Source organism: Euprymna scolopes, chromosome 9 (assembly GCF_053919585.1).
Source record: "Euprymna scolopes isolate OS-2025 chromosome 9, ASM5391958v1, whole genome shotgun sequence".
NCBI lineage: Eukaryota > Metazoa > Mollusca > Cephalopoda > Sepiida > Sepiolidae > Euprymna > Euprymna scolopes.
This window is the reverse complement of record NC_136490.1, coordinates 40,279,930-40,295,962: the sequence shown is the minus strand read 5'-3', so window position 1 is coordinate 40,295,962 and position 16,033 is coordinate 40,279,930. Positions and strand designations below refer to the sequence as shown.

At 34.8% G+C, this 16,033-nt stretch overlaps 1 long non-coding RNA gene across 2 annotated transcripts; it reads left to right on the top strand.

The window, feature by feature from the left end:
- Nucleotides 1-667: 667 nt before the first annotated feature.
- LOC145284515 (uncharacterized) lies at nt 668-15,735 on the top strand. Of its 2 annotated transcripts, XR_013868856.1 has the most exons (3): nt 668-2,677; nt 3,808-3,885; nt 15,213-15,735. It is a non-coding gene; the product is annotated as an uncharacterized LOC145284515 (long non-coding RNA). The 2 variants fall into 2 exon arrangements; XR_013868857.1 differs by lacking the exons at nt 668-2,677; nt 3,808-3,885 and adding an exon at nt 2,687-3,540.
- Nucleotides 15,736-16,033: the final 298 nt, after the last annotated feature.

The following is a 16,033-nucleotide window of genomic DNA, read 5'->3' as shown; positions in this document are numbered from 1 at the left end:
TGGGATTCTTCAGTGCAGGGTGTCACGATTAACACCAGCCGAACGATTCGAACCCCCGCACCACGAGACATCTCTGGCTCGATTAGCAGAGACCGTATCCATTCAGCTACCATTAACCGCGTGAAATAGCGTTGAATTTTAAACATTTTAAATGTTCATTGCGTCAGTCAGAGAGTGATCCTATCGTTATACAATGATCTATGCATAAGAGCTAAATTGACCGACTTTAATTCAACTGAAAGTGCTCAACGATAAGAAATGAATTTCTTAAAGGGGCTGTCATAATTATTTTTTTACTATAATAGTTAAATACCTACAGACACTAGTGTTTCATCCTTTCAGGATTCTTCAGTGCAGGGTGTCACGATTAACACCAGCCGAACGATTCGAACTCCGCACCACGAGACATCTCTGGCTCAATTAGCAGAGACCGTATCCATTCGGCTACCATTAACTGCGCGAAATAGCGTTGAATCTTAAACATTTTAAATGTTCATTGCATCAGTCAGAGAGTGATCCTATCGTTATACGATGATCTATACATAAGAGCTAAATTGACCGACTTTAATTCAACTGGAAGTGCTCAACGATAAGAAATGAATTTCTTAAATCTTATATATATATATATAATTATTACTATAATTATTTTAACACCTACAGACACTAGTGTTTCATCCTTTTGAAAATCATCAGTGCAGGGAGTTATGATTACAGGCAGTCGAGAGATTTGAACTCGGCTATGAAGCCATCCCTGACTAATTAGCAAGGAACAAACCACACAGCCAACTTTAACCGCAAGAAATATAGTTGAAATTAACGTTTATATAAAGCCTGATTGACGGTGAGAATGATCTTATGATAATATGCTTGCTTGTTTGCTTGCTTGTTTGCTTGAATCTTGTCTTTGCCAATTGGGTAATTCCATCTTTTAAAAAAGGAATGACAGGTGAATTTATGGGCGTGGTTCAGAAGCTAAGGAATAACGGTGGAGAATTGTATGTTTTGAGTTCTATTCTAGCTGATGGCACCCAAGTTATTTATATCTTTTTTTAGTTTTGATCTCACTACTATATATTAGGTTCACTATGATAATCGATAGAATATTTTCTCTATAATGATAAATATGTAATCTGCATGAATTATGATATCATATTTAAGTATAGGGCGGCATGCTAGTGGTAAATTAAATGACATGTAAAAGGAGGCATAAAGTCAATCTTAGTTCTTCAACAAATCTCAAGCTGTTATCAGGTTACCTTACACAGTTTAGAAAAAATGCTGTATTGAAAGCTAGTGACAAGGACCGCTTTAGGTCTACTTGGAAAACAGCTGGGATTCTCAGAGAAGGAGATCTGCTCTCAGTGAAGTTAGGTGCCAGACTGGAGTCAGCTCAATGAATCTAAGTTTTTTGTTTCCTGATCTGGCGATTCGTCTGGGATGCACTAGCCTTTAATAACAAACTCTTCAGAAGTTAAAACTAGCGTAAACACAGTTTTATTTTTGCTGTGGAGACATCGAAGAGTACACAGCTGAGAACACCTTCAATTACATTGTCACCAGGCATTTAGTACCTAAGATGTAACATTTGTAGTGTAGAATGTGATGCCAAGGAGAAATGAATAGTGTTTCTTATGATTCTAGTCATAACTAGACTAAGATTGTAAAACTTATGATTAGAGGGAAAGTATATCACTTTTTGATTACGATCTGATTTTAGACTTTAAACATCAGCTTAAAGTAAAAATTAGATGTGATTAAAAATCAGCTAAAAGTCAAAATTAGATGAGATCAGATGTGATATTAGGAGATTGCACCCCACATTATTTAAAAGGAAATGGATACACACTACTAGCTTATGTATATCTAACAAATTGTTGCTGTGAAATGGAAACACACTCGAGAGTGGTGATTATGGTGTGCTACTGTGACTTGTTTTCTATAAGTTTGTCATCTTTTTATTTTACACTGTTCATCTGCTTTTGTCCTCTCTTTGTATTGTAGGATGTCTTGCTTGTGCTTACATTTTTGTTGCATAACTGACAACACTCTTTTTCCAGGAATACAAAAATCAAGCCTGGAAAAAGAGAAAACTTTTTAATTTGTGTGTGTGTGTGTGTGTGTGTGCGTGTGCGTGTGTGCGCGCGTGTGTGTGTGTGCGCGCGTGTGTGTGTGTGCGTTTTACAAAATACTTTCACTTTCTCAGCTTTTATTATGAACAATTGCGAGTTTAGTATTAAAACTAACTATCTTATGGTAGTCATCATTAAAAAAAAAAATTATAAACATTTTATTTAGAGTAATTTCAATTTTAGTTTGAATTTGAAAAATAGAATGGCTGGAGAAATGATAAAAGAAATAATCCTGACGATTATAGAGCTGTGTATAAATATAATCAAATATATAATCTTAACGATTGTAAGGGGGCTTATGAATATAATCTTCATGGTTACAGAGTTGTATATCGATACCATGAAAGAAATAATCATTATGATTCTAGTATTCTATATGGATTCAATGAAAAGTATGATGAGAATATGTATGGATATAATCAAAGGAATGATAGGACTTTGTATGAATAGAATGAAAAATAATAATAGGTATATGAATGAATATGATCAAAGGAATCACCCCAGAGATTATGCAGTTATCTACAATTTAGATTCTTTATGAAGAACAGGTAAGAATTTTCATATTTTCTATTGCTTTCAAATTATTCTTAAACAAATACTTTTGGTAACGTTAATTTATCACAGTTGATGTAGAGAAAGACCTAAATGTGAGTTGGTTTCACTTTGTTCAAGGGAAGCTACTCTGTCTAAACATGTTTTGCATACTTTACACATTTTAATTTTGATTTAACAAAAGAAAATGAGTTTTTAAAATTTTTTTGTGTTTGTACGTTTGGTGAAAATAAAAAATATCCATTATTTTATACTGTTCATCTGCCATTGTCCCTTCTTTGTATTGTAGTATTTCTTGCCTGTGTTTACTTTATTTGTTGTATAACAGATCACCTCCCCCCCCCCCCGAATACAAAAATCAATCCTGGAAAAAGTGAAAGCTTTTTAATTTGTGTGTGTGTGTGTGTGTGTGTGTGTGTGTGTGTGTGTGTGTGTGTGTGTGTTTTCAAAATACGTTCACTTTCTTAGCTTTTATTGTGAACAATTGCAAGTGTAGTATTGAAACTAACTTGCCCTATGTGGGTCGTTATCAAAAAAAAAATATATATATATATATAAACATTTTATTTAGAGTAATTTCAATTTTGGTTTGAATTTGAAAAATAGAATCACTGGAGAAATGATCCAAGAAATAATTCTGGCAATTATACGGTTGGGTATGAATACAGCCAAAGATATAATCTTCTCGGTTATAAGGCTGTGTATGAATACAATCTTCATAATTATAGGGCTCCTTGTGATTATAGGGGTGTGTATGAATATAATCAAAAGAACAGCAAGGCTATGAATGAATACAATCAAAGGAATAATCCTTAGGATTATGGAGTTATCTACGATTGAGATTCTCTATGAAGAACAGGTAAGAATTTGCATATTTTCTATTGCTTTCAAATTATTCTTAAATAAAGATTTTTGGCATTATTGTATTATAACTCCATACAAAAAATTACTTTGATTGTAAAGTGGGGGATCAGTTTAGCATATAAATTTAACATAAAGTGATACCCTACATTTTGACCAGACAGTGTTTTAAAGTATTTAACTTTCTCCCATAAAATAATTCTCTTCTTGTCCACCCCTAAAAAATAAGCTCTATTTGATTAGCTAAGATGATTCTCCTTAACAGACACCCAATTTTGGCGAGGTGAATGCGAAAGACCCTTATTCTTCCTCTTTTACAAATGTGACTACAACCAGTCAACAGGTAAGGAAACTTTTCCTCCTTAATTTGAATGTGATTATCCGAATCTGACTATCGGTTCAGAGGGCTGTCTATTTTCTTGGACATTAAAGGATTTCTTTTATTGTCGCTTGACTTGTTAAAGCTGCAAACACAATTAGTTTTGCAAAGACTTTTTTTTTCTTTATTATTGTTTAATTTCAAACAGATATTATTGTGCTTTATTTCCAGATACAACAACTGAACCGGTTTCTATTAAGATAATATAAATATGCAAACATTTGTATATGCTTACAAAACAAGATACAATCCACAGACATGTGTAAATGTGCTAGATATACATGTAAAATTGCTAGAAACAAGTGAAACATGCATGCCCCCCCCCGTGAGTGCACAGTGAACGAGGCATAAAAAAAAAACTAAGTCCAGCATTCCCTCCCTCCCCATTTAATCCCAAAAGTCTCCAGGGGACGTCAAATCCTGGTGAAAATGAACAAACGCTGCAGTTTTATGCCTTAACATATGTAAATTTGAGTTTTGCACCATGCAAAAACAAAAACAAAATGACTAAGTCCATCATTTAGTCCCCCACCTCATTTAGCCCTAAAAGTCCCCAAAGCCTTAACATATTTAAATTTGAGTTCAGCACCATGCAAAACTGCTAAATAGACATACACAGAAAATGTTGGACAAATATGGTAAAATAGTCCCAAAAATGGAGTATTTTTATTAGCCCTAAAAGAGCTCAAGAGTTATCGCAAAGTACAAACAAAATTATATAGAAATCAGTTACAACTTTTCAGAAAGTTTTATAAAAATCCAAGGCATCAATTATTTTTTAATAAGCACAAAAGTGTTAATTTTAGCCATTTTAACCCGAAAGGCACTCCTAAGGGGAGGTGGGGGGTCCCAGAAAATTCTTTCTGTTGCTTTTTCACTCATATCATGTTTAATGTTTGTGCAAAATTTCAAAAAATTCCAAGGTGTAGTTATTGAGAAAAGTGCGAATAGACGAACAGATAAGGGTGAATTTACAGGTCCACCCTCCTTTTATCGGGGGGGGGGGGGGACCAAAAAACAATGCTGTAAAAGATGATGATACTGATGATGACAATAATAGTAATGATGAAATGACATAACTTGTGGTGAAACTTAAATATAAAAAAAAAATATGATCTTCTTTACTTAATAAGCATAATTTTTTGGATTCTTTGAATTACTGTTCTCGTCTTGGGTGTTATTCTCACAATGCTTTTCAGTCAATGTAACTGTGACAAAAGTAATGAACAAACTAACTTACACAAGCAACAGCACCTCTGTCTATCCTGTTGTGTGACGGAATCAAGAAAGAGAAGAGAAAAGAAAAACCTTCTTCTATAGACAGTTTACTAATATACATATGGAAGTAGTTTGCATATGAGGACAATGACTGCTGTGAAAAGAAATGAAGGGGAAAGCACAGTGTAGTTGTCATTTTTAGACAGTTGAGAGAGAGAGAGACAGACAAACAGACAGACAGACAGACAGTGAGAATGGTCGGTGAAGATTACAGTTGAAGCTGAGAGTTGGCTAGAAGGAGTTTGGATGAATATTTATTATTATTATTATTATTATTATTATTATTATTATTATTATTATTGGCTCACAAGGAGCTTTCACACAGGTCATCAAAGATCTCTCCTTCAAAACAACCTGTAGTGTTCCCTGGAAGCTGAGTGACAACAAGTCTCCCTAGATTTCCAGTACTCTCCACCTCTTTCAATAACATTTGCAAATGAATTTGTATTATCACAACAGCCACTTACCATTGATTTCTCGCTGGCAGCGGCCATTTTGTCTCCACTGGAATTTGAGTGGCAGTAAACCTTCCTTAGGTCCCAGTTCTCTTTGCACTTGTCCAGGGGAGGTTTGGTCAGTGCTCTCTCCTCGATCTTTTCATCTTCCTTGACCCTTCTCGACTATTTGGTATCATTCTTTTGGGGGGGGGGGGCAATAGGAGTGGATGGGGAGGGTATAGAGAACTTATAGATATGCAGCTTCAATGTTCTTGATTCCATGTAATGCTCCTTCATGTTTTGCCTCTGCAGCAGTTTGCCTGGCCCGCGCATGTGGCTCATGTGTATTAGTCTCTGCATTCAAGGATTTTCTTTAATATTTTAACTGTTTTCATTATTGTTATTCGTTGTATCTTTCCAGCCATTCCTCTGATTCCAATTTCTCCCATTCTTTTTTCAAAGTTTTTCAAAATTGTTCCTATTGCTCCTGCTATTATAGGTATTATTTTGATTTTCTTCATTTTCCATATCCCTTCCAGCTCTCTGGCTAGCTCTGTGTATTTGCTCTGTTTCTCCTTTTTCTTTGATATTCACCCTGTGGTCAACTGGGACAGCAAAGTCTACGATTTGACAGGACTTTTCTTTCTTGTTAATTATTATGATATCCGGTCTTCTTGTTTTATCTGTTTCTATGTCCATGTTCCATAGAATTTTGTGATTCTCATTTTCAAGTACTGTTGCCAGCTTATGCTTGTACCATTTGTCTGTACGTTAAAGATGCAGTTGCTTGCATAATTCCCAGTGTACTGTCCCCCCCTCATTTAACTCTTAGTTTTATTCAGTAACCTTGTATCTTCTTCAGATGTATTTGATCAAGAAAAGATTAGATACCCCGTAACAGAAGATGAATACTAGCGCACATTTCAAGTGACACCGGTTGTTGTAATCGAGATGTTTGATCTCTCGTTGGCCATATTTGTCCACATGTGTGTGTAGCGCATAAGTTAACGGTTTGTGATCTGTGTACATCGTGAAATTTCTGCCTTCCAAGATGTGTTTGAAATGTTTAATCGCCAGGTAAATTGCCAATAATTCCCTCGAAAATGTGCTGTATTTTCTTTGCGTTTTGTTTAGCTTAGCCAAAAAAAATGATACAGGGGTCATCCCATTATCGGTCAGCTGGTGTATGACTGCCCCTACAGCTACATCTGACGCGTCTGTTGTAAGTGTGAGTCTGGTATCTTCCTTGTCATTTATGCAAGTCAGCTTTGTGAAATTTGCTAGGGCTTTCTTCACTTGAGCTGGTCCATCTAACGTTAACTATTGGTTCTTGGTTTTGTTCTGCAACAGCGATGTTAGTGGCACGGAATTTCAGAGCAGTTGAGTAAGAATCGCCTGTAGTAGTTGATTATCCCTATAAATTGACGAACTTGTCGAACAGATGTGGGCTGTGGAAAATTAACAATGGCACTCACTTTTTCGGGTAGTGGTGATATTCTGCCCTTGTCGATCGTGTGTCCGAAGAAGTTGACTTTTGATTGGCCGAAGATGCATTTTTCAACGTTTACTTTTAGGTCGTAATGAGATAATCTCTGGAAAGCCTAATCCAGGTGCTGTTTATGTTCATCAAGGTTTTTATTATTACGACATCATCCACATATGCAAATATGAATAGCAATCCCCTCAAAACCTTGTCTATTAAATGTTGGAAAGTTTGACTGGCGTTTCGAAGTCCGAAGTGCATGCGAGTGAATTTGTTGAGTCCAAATGGTGTGGTCAAGGTTGTTTTGTGGATATCCTCCTCTGCTACAGGAACTTGGTAGTATGCCTTCACTAGATTCAACTTCGAAAACGTTGTCATATTCTGTAATCCGATCACAAAATCGTGGATGTGAGGAATAGGGTATCTGTCTGGTGCAGTTTGTGCATTTAGTCTTCTGAAATCACCGCATGGCCGCCAGGATTTACTGTCCGACTTTTGTACCATATGTAAGGGAGAAGACCATGCACTTTTTGAGGGTTGGATAATTCCCTGTTGTAGCATGTGCTGAAATTCTTCCTTCGCTATTCGGTATTTATCCGGTTTTAAACGTCTGGGGGTGGCGTGGACTGGTTGTCCGGTCGTTTTAATGTAATGTTTAGCACTATGCTTGACCATATCCATGTCCTTGAATGGCTGAGACAGCTGGAGATATTTTTGGAGTAATCGACGGATAGATGGATCTTTAGATAGGGCTGAGCTGATGCCTGTTGGCTGGTATCGAGTGGAGATTCCTCTGGCCACCAATTTCGTTTGGTTGTCTGTTAATGTGTGGTTGGCCATGTCCACAGACAAGTTGAATTTTGCCAGAAAATCCATTCCTATTATGGGCGCCGTTACGTCGGCTATGGTAAAAATCCACGTAAAATTTCACCTCAAGCCGATGTTGATGGTCAGTGATTTATCCCTGAATGTGGATATCTTGGTACTGTTGACTGCTTGCAAGTGATACGATTGGGTGGTAATCTTTTGACTGATCAGCGGTGGGATTACATTTATTTCGGCGCTAGTGTCTATTAGAAAATTATATCCATGGGTGCTATCACGGATATAGAATAGACGACCTTTTACAGAGGGTCCAGCCACAGTCGTCGTATTTACTGGCTGGTGTCCACGTTTCCCTGTTTCATTATGTTACTGCTAAATTTACTGTGATAAAAACAGAGTCCACCCGCTCTTTCACATTCCACGCTTCAACTTCGACTGGTACTCCTTCATCTATAGGGTGACCTGTTGTGATGTGAGCGCTGGCGATCTGCCTTCAGTAAATCCTGTAATTGTTTGGACAGCTTCTCGGCTGCGGATTTTAGCTCAGCTAGCTCTTCATCTCTTCGTTGTGTAGGCTGTTGCTGTAGTGAGTTTACTCTGCGTGTCCAGAGGTTCTTGTGAATCTGGTCCGCTATTTCCGCCAGTTTGTCAGGCTCTGTTTCTTCTGCCGTTGGTGTGAGGATTTGCACTGTTGATGCTGGTAGTTTATCCAGCCACATCCTCCTCCTCATGATGTTTTCCGACATCTTGTTATCTCCCAAAAGGGTGAGCATGTGATGTAACAACTGCGATGGAGTGCGGTCTCCAAGTATGACATGCGTATATAGGTTGCATAGCATCGACTCGTTTGATAAGCCAGTTCGTTTTAGACTTGCCTCCTTCAGTCAGTTGTAAGGGTTTTCTTCTGGTATAGTTTCGAGTAAATCTATTACCTTCTCCACGATGTTGGTAGGTAATTTCTCGACCAGGTAAGTGTATTGTGTCCTGTGCAACGTTATCCGCTTTGCATCGAATGACGCTTGGATTTGGACGAACCAGAATTTGATCTTGGCTGGGTTGAATACTGGGATGTTTAACGATAAGGTGGGTGGAGTTATTTCTGGATGTGACGAATCCATGCTCTTGTTTCGCTTGATGTAGTCCCGAAAATGATTTGGAAGCCTTTAAATTGCCGGTCTCTGGTCTTTGCATAGGCAAGGAGTCAGTGTAGATAGACGTCTGTGGTCCCGATTTAAATGGGAAAATAGCGTGATATGGAACTGTGGGGTTGTAGAAGGAAGTGCGTGTTTCATCTCACGTTTGGGTGTCATCAATTTGTAGGGGTGCAGAAGTTTAAGTAAAATGAAATCTCTTTGCCTCAAACAAAATAATAAAAAAAAAAAGAATGAAACAAAATGACATCTCCTTCTGATTTGAAATGCCCCGCATTTATTTTTTAACAAAAACAACAAGGTGAATAAATAAAGGTCCGATCGTGGAAAGTTCTTTCGAAATCATTATGATTAAAATGTTAGATAAAAGTCCTTTGTGGAATCAAGGAGTTTAGAAGGTTAAAGTCCTGTGTGAAAATAAGGAGATTATTTTAAAGTTTGTGTTTTATCTGGCGAAGTTCGCCTTACTTAAAAGTCCCATGAGGAAAGTAATTCGTGAGGAAAGTAATTCGATGTTATTAATTGGAAAATGTATGGACTGGGTGCATAAGTGATTTTTGAGTGTCCGCGTGGCGTGTGTCATCAAGGTGTTGACGGCATTGGCAGCAACGATGTTGTGAAGACGAGAGGCATGTTCTTGTGTGTCGTCGAAACGACTGAATGAGTGAATGAACGAAATGAATTGAATTAATTGAATTCACTGAATTGAATTCTTAACCCTAGAAGATTATTTGATGCGTTTTTATACACTTTGGACCGGCTCTAAAAACAAGATTGCTACTGCTGATTTTTTGTTTTTGGAAAAGCGTTAAAAAGACAATCTTCTGAATTTTTCATTGGTCGCTTGTGTCCCGTGATACTGTCGCCAACTACATCCACCAGAAATATGTTCATTTTACTTTTGTTGTTGTGTGAAAAGTGTGTGGTCGAATTTGAAATTGTGCCGTTGCTGGAAGAACTTATTTTTGTGCAAAATGCGCGGGGAAATTGAAATGAATAAAGGTTTGTTTATTTGCGTGTGAGCGTGTGAGCGTGTGTGTGTGTGTGTGTGTGTGTGTGTGTGTGTGTGTTTGTGTGTGTGTGTGTGTGTGTGTGTGTGTGTGTGTGTGTGTGTGTGTGTGTGTGTGTGTGACCAAAGATAGGTACATAAGTTTCTTGGGTTCTTCAACTTTCTTGAGCAACGCCTGTCTATGAATCAGATAGTATAATATATAAGTATTGATATAATATTCAGACATGAGTACATGAGGTTCTTGAATTCTTCAATTTTACCAAGTAACGCACGCTATGACATCTTGTCACAGTCTAATTAACCTTTGTGCTTGTTTATGGTCATGCTTGCTTCATTTAACTTATTCAGATTTTCTTTGTGTATGGTTCAAGTCTTCTTTAATGAACACACTCACGCATATATTGTCCTTAGATATTATGAGACATTTTATCTCTCCCAATAAAGTTTAAAATAACTTGTGAGCATTCTCACAAGATAAGATCTTAATTCACGGATGAGAAATTCAATGATGACCTCAAATTATCACGGTTTTCAATTTTTTTCATATAATATTTCATAACGGTTGCAAGTCACCTTGCCTTACAAATCTTATAAACGTAAAAAGATAAAATAAAATAAAATAAAATTTTAAAAAAAGCATATTTCAGGTCCTCTTCATTATAATAGCAAAATAATTTCAAGTATAATTAATGGTATCTACTTAACTGTCTTGTCACAGTTATGAACATATCCAAAAATTACGAAAAACAATAAGGTTGAAAATTAATAATTAATGAAAAGAGTTTTCGAAAACAATTAGCGAAAATTGAGTTTTGTAAAACAAAGAAACGGGAGAGTTCAAATCGTAAAAAAAGGGAGGTAGATATTTTCTGAAAATTGAAAGTATTTATCCAATTTAGTAAAACTTAACTTTTGTTAATTGTATTTGAAAACTGTTTCTATTAATAGAAATGAGGACTGAGAGACAAATAAGGAGAAGCGAGAGTACCGAGAGCTGCCGATAACGCATCCACAATGCATTGTCTACTCTCCATTAATAATTAATAATTTTCTATCTCATCGTTTTCCATTATTTTTGGATATTTCATTATTGCTACAATTAAGCAGATGTCATTGGTTTTACTTGAAATTCAATATTTCGATTTTCGAATTTTGCTATTATAACAAAGAAGAACCCATGTTTCTTATAGCCTTCTAATCAAGGGGAATAATTACAATTTAGCACTTTAAATTACTTCCCTTGAAATAGTGTGTTTTAAAAAATTTGCAAGAGATCAAGTGAGCAATTTTTCAAATAAATTTATGTATCAACAATGTATCAGAATTAGGTATGACACTAATTTTCGACACTCATAACAAAATAATCCAAATAAAAACTAGTAAAATGAAATTAATTCATCATGATTTTTACTCTATATTGAAGAGGAAGGATCAGGGTTTAAATCACATATAAACATTTTTTTTATTTTACTCTGAATAAGACAGATAAAATTTGATTTGAATGTCACATATACATTATATCTTTTTAAAGTTTTTGTTCAATCATTATTCAAATGAAATATAACAGGCTTTGGTATGAAATATTATGAAAAAGACATATATAGATATGTATATCCATAAAAATTTCACAATTACACAACACCTAAAGCAATTAACTTCCGGTTTGATGTGAAACCCATTAACTGACAGAATTTTCTTTATTATTAATTTTCAATATCGTAATTTGTAGACGAAAAAAAGTAATATTTAAATTACTTTTATTAAATTCTTTTTATTTTAAGAAATATTAATTTTTAATTTCTAAAACTAAACATTTTAAAACATCTTAACTAAATCCTTAAAATAACTTTATCGGAAAATTATTTTCAATTCAAAATTTTTTGTATAGACTTATAAACTAAAAGCCACATTTTTATTTAATATTAACAGATTGTGAAACATGCCATGCACAAAGAAATTCAATTAACTCTGAAGTCAAAATTGTTTCAGTTACTTGATTTAGAAATTATATTTTTGTTCTGACAAAAGAAACGAGTAATGCTATGATTTTTATCATCAAAGTGCAAAAATTACTGCGTCATCGGTCTTCCGTAGAAAAAGTTATTCACATTTGATTTCAAAATATATTTTTTAATTATTACCTATTCAAAAATTAAATGAAAAAAATTTAATTATTAACAGTAAGACTTTTTGTTTATTCATAATAAGTTTAAAGAGTAAATCTTCTATACTTTTTATTTCACGAACTCTGAAGAATTTAATCATTAAAAAAACAATTTTTAAGTATTTTGGAAATCTTTTGAAATTTCACAGGCAAAAACTATCAAATGTAATTAATGAATAATAAAACAAATTCTCATAAAACTTAAAATAATTTTAATATATTTTCCAATTTCTTTCTTTCTGAAAAATTGGGAAAAATAAAGATAAATAGATAAATAGAGATAAATCGGCAACGATTGCAACCCAAAATTAAAGGTATCTTATTTCATCATTCCAGTATATTTTATCATTATTTTCATGGCAAGTGCTTGTCTGAGCTCCAATCCATGGTCCCCCCTGGCTTTACTTTCACAAAAAACATCTAATTGAAATTACTATCAATAATTTCGCCTCTCTTTATCTGTGCCTACACCTAAATGTAGATTCCATGAACAAAGCTCCTTTCTTAGAACTGCATACATGTGAAACTCCGTTTTGTTTTCCTGGTTTCCAACTGGCTATAATATGATTGTCTTCAAGTCCAACATGAACAAGTTCTTGATGAGTCATCCCCTTGAGTAATCCAATTTACCAAATTTCCACTGCTAATGATTACTACGACATTTTCCTATTGACTACTGTACACTCATTAACTCTTATCCTTAAGTGGCCTCCGGGCTTTGATAAGTGGTGACTCTTTTGTAAAAAAAAAAATGTAACAAACTATGTCAAAAAGAAAATTTCTGATAAGATTGCGTTGGGAGGGGAGAGGAGATTATGAGAATTTTTTTGTATATTATTTGATTTCAGTATAGATATAGTTCAGCCTTTTTTTTTTTAAATAAGTCTGTAAAAGAATTAATGAAATTGATCAGTTATTCGATTTTTGAGAGAATTTAAAAATTGCATTTTTTTTCCATCGTTTTTCTCAAAATATATAGAAATAACATTCGGTTCCATTTTTCCCATTTTTAGCCTTTTGAGAAATTTTTTGAAAATTTACCTGTTTTATGAAGAGTAAAAAAAAATATGAGATGTTTTAATAATTTTTCTTCATGAGAATACAGCAAAAATTACAATAAATCAATTTAATTTTACAAGTTTTTATTCTTATTATTTGTAATGGAGGTCGAAAATTCCGTCTTTATTATGGTCATACCTATATTAGAATTATATTTAGGTTATAAAAGACAAATGGTGAAGTCCCGTATACTAAAGAATTTTAGAAAGTTTGATATATTTTTACATATTAATTAAAATATATATATATATATATATATATATATATATATATATATATATATATATATATATATTGATTCAATTTGATAATGATACAAAGAAAGTAATTAATACAATTATTTTTTAATCCCCATCTGTAATTTCAAATTTTCAGAGAATTAATTCATCCAAAGTTTATAATTCATCTTTCGTTAATAGATAATAACCTTTGTGTTTCAGGAAGTATAAAATAAGAATTTTCCTAACATTCACAGGCAACATGAATTGGAACGAATATATTGAAGATGTTGCCAAGGCTGCTGCAAAGAAGGTGTGTTCCTTCTACCATGCTAAAAAATTACACCAGAGAGTATCCTATATCTTTGCAAAGCCACAATTCACCCATGCATGGAGTATTGTTGCCACATCTGGGCTGGTGAATCTCCCACTAGTCATTTATTCTTAGACAGGGGTGCAAAAAACAAAGAGTCTCAAGTCTAATAGGTCCCACACTATCACCTAAGCTCCAACCTCTATCAAATCACCATAAAATTGTATACCTGTGCCTGTTTTACTTTAATGGAGTGTGCTCTAATGAACTCATAGCACTTGTGCTCCTCTTGACGTTCATACTCATAACTAACCCGACAAATAGCAAAATTCCACCCCTTCACTGTTGAGGTTCTAAGATGTCGGAAAACTTTCCACTCTAATAGTTTTTCATCTCGAACTGCTAGACTTTGGAATTCCCTCCCTGTTTCCTGTTTCCCTAACTGTACTAACCAGCAGAAGCTGAAATATAATGTGAACAAACATCTCATTACTCAACTCCTCACAGTCCACTGTTGAACACGATCCCAAATAGAAACCTCTTACGTTTCAAGTGGCAATATGCCTTGTTTAAAGTAAAAAGGAGTTAAAAGAAATATATAGATGTTAAAAAATTTCCAAATATTTTCCAAATATTTTTTTTGTCTAAATTAGTGCAAAAAAAAAAAAAAAAATCTATATCTATAATCAGAATTGATAACTGTTTGAGCTTATTGTACTTGAAACAACATTCACCAAGAGCAGGTTTAACTGGCTCCTCTAACCTGCATCCTTCATGAAGGTCGACCAATTGTTTGAAAATGATTCCATGATCTCTAGCTACTCGCTGTTTCAACAGTAGTTTTGGAGGTCCAGGTTACATTCCAGGTCAGCTTTTACCATCAGGTTTTTCTTTGTCCACCATGTCACTTGTTCCAACCCTTTAGGGGAGCTGGAGCAATTACTTTGTAGATGACCTCTGTTAGTTTATGGTGAAGGGCATCACCGATCTAGCATACATGTCTTGGGAGAATGACTTGTCAAAGGAGTTAATTTTACAGCAGAAATATACAGCATTGTTTGAGAGGAAGTGTTACCATTAGATATGGAAGGTGTGATGCAGGCAGTCATGATCAAAGGTTTCTAATCGCCTAATGACTCACTGCCATAAAAGAAGTGTAGCAACAGGAGCAGATATATTCGCAGCTTAAAATTTTGAATATGCTTGCTTTATAATATCATTGCTGATTGGTTGTAGTGGTCAACTTGCTGTCTGTCTTGTCCAATCAAAGACTATCACTCAGGTTAGTTGACCACATGACTGAGTTGATAAAAGGTTTAACACACTTCAATTCTCTTTTTTTTCTTTCTAGATCTCAGACTGAAGACATTACCACATGGCATGAATCAATCCCCAACTACTCCATTGGGACGCCACACAATCCACCTGGGCCTTTGAACATGGGGTTCGACTAAGATAAGAAGACAAAGAATCCATCATGGCTAACACTAAACGATAACTTCAACCATACATGCATGAACTCTTCTCCCACAGGACTATCTAATTTCTTGTCCCCATCCACAAATGGACACACACTTCTACTAACTTCAACGCACATCCATGAACTCTCTTTCAACAGATTTGTCTAATTTTTCATCAACGTCTCTGCACAGGAACTCTTTCCAATACTAACCTTTTTCACACAAGTCAAACTAACAAAGAGAAAAAATAATGGTATTATCTTCTACAAGAAAGGGAGATAACTCCAAATTTTACTATTACAAAATAATGGTATCATTTATGTTTCTACACAGAAACTCTTCCCAATACTAACCTTTCTCTATACAAGTCATACTAACGAAGATAATCAATAAAGTTGTTATTAAATGCTAGAATGAGACTCTTATCTTTCCATTTTGGTGACACTGACGTGATGGTGAACATGCAGCATTCGTCAACATCTCTTCTACAGAGGATCGTTTGCACCAGCGTTTTATTTTAGTGCTATGCCTTATTTCACATCTTGACCATAGCCAAATTTTGAGTCAGCAGAAGGTATGACATGCAAGGTCAGTTCACGCTTGATCCAGAGTTCTAATGATGGTGCTAAAATATTTGAAACTCTCAACCTCTTTAAGAACAGTGGGTGTTTTGTCTATTTGGGCAAAACAACCAATAAGTATTTTTGTCTTT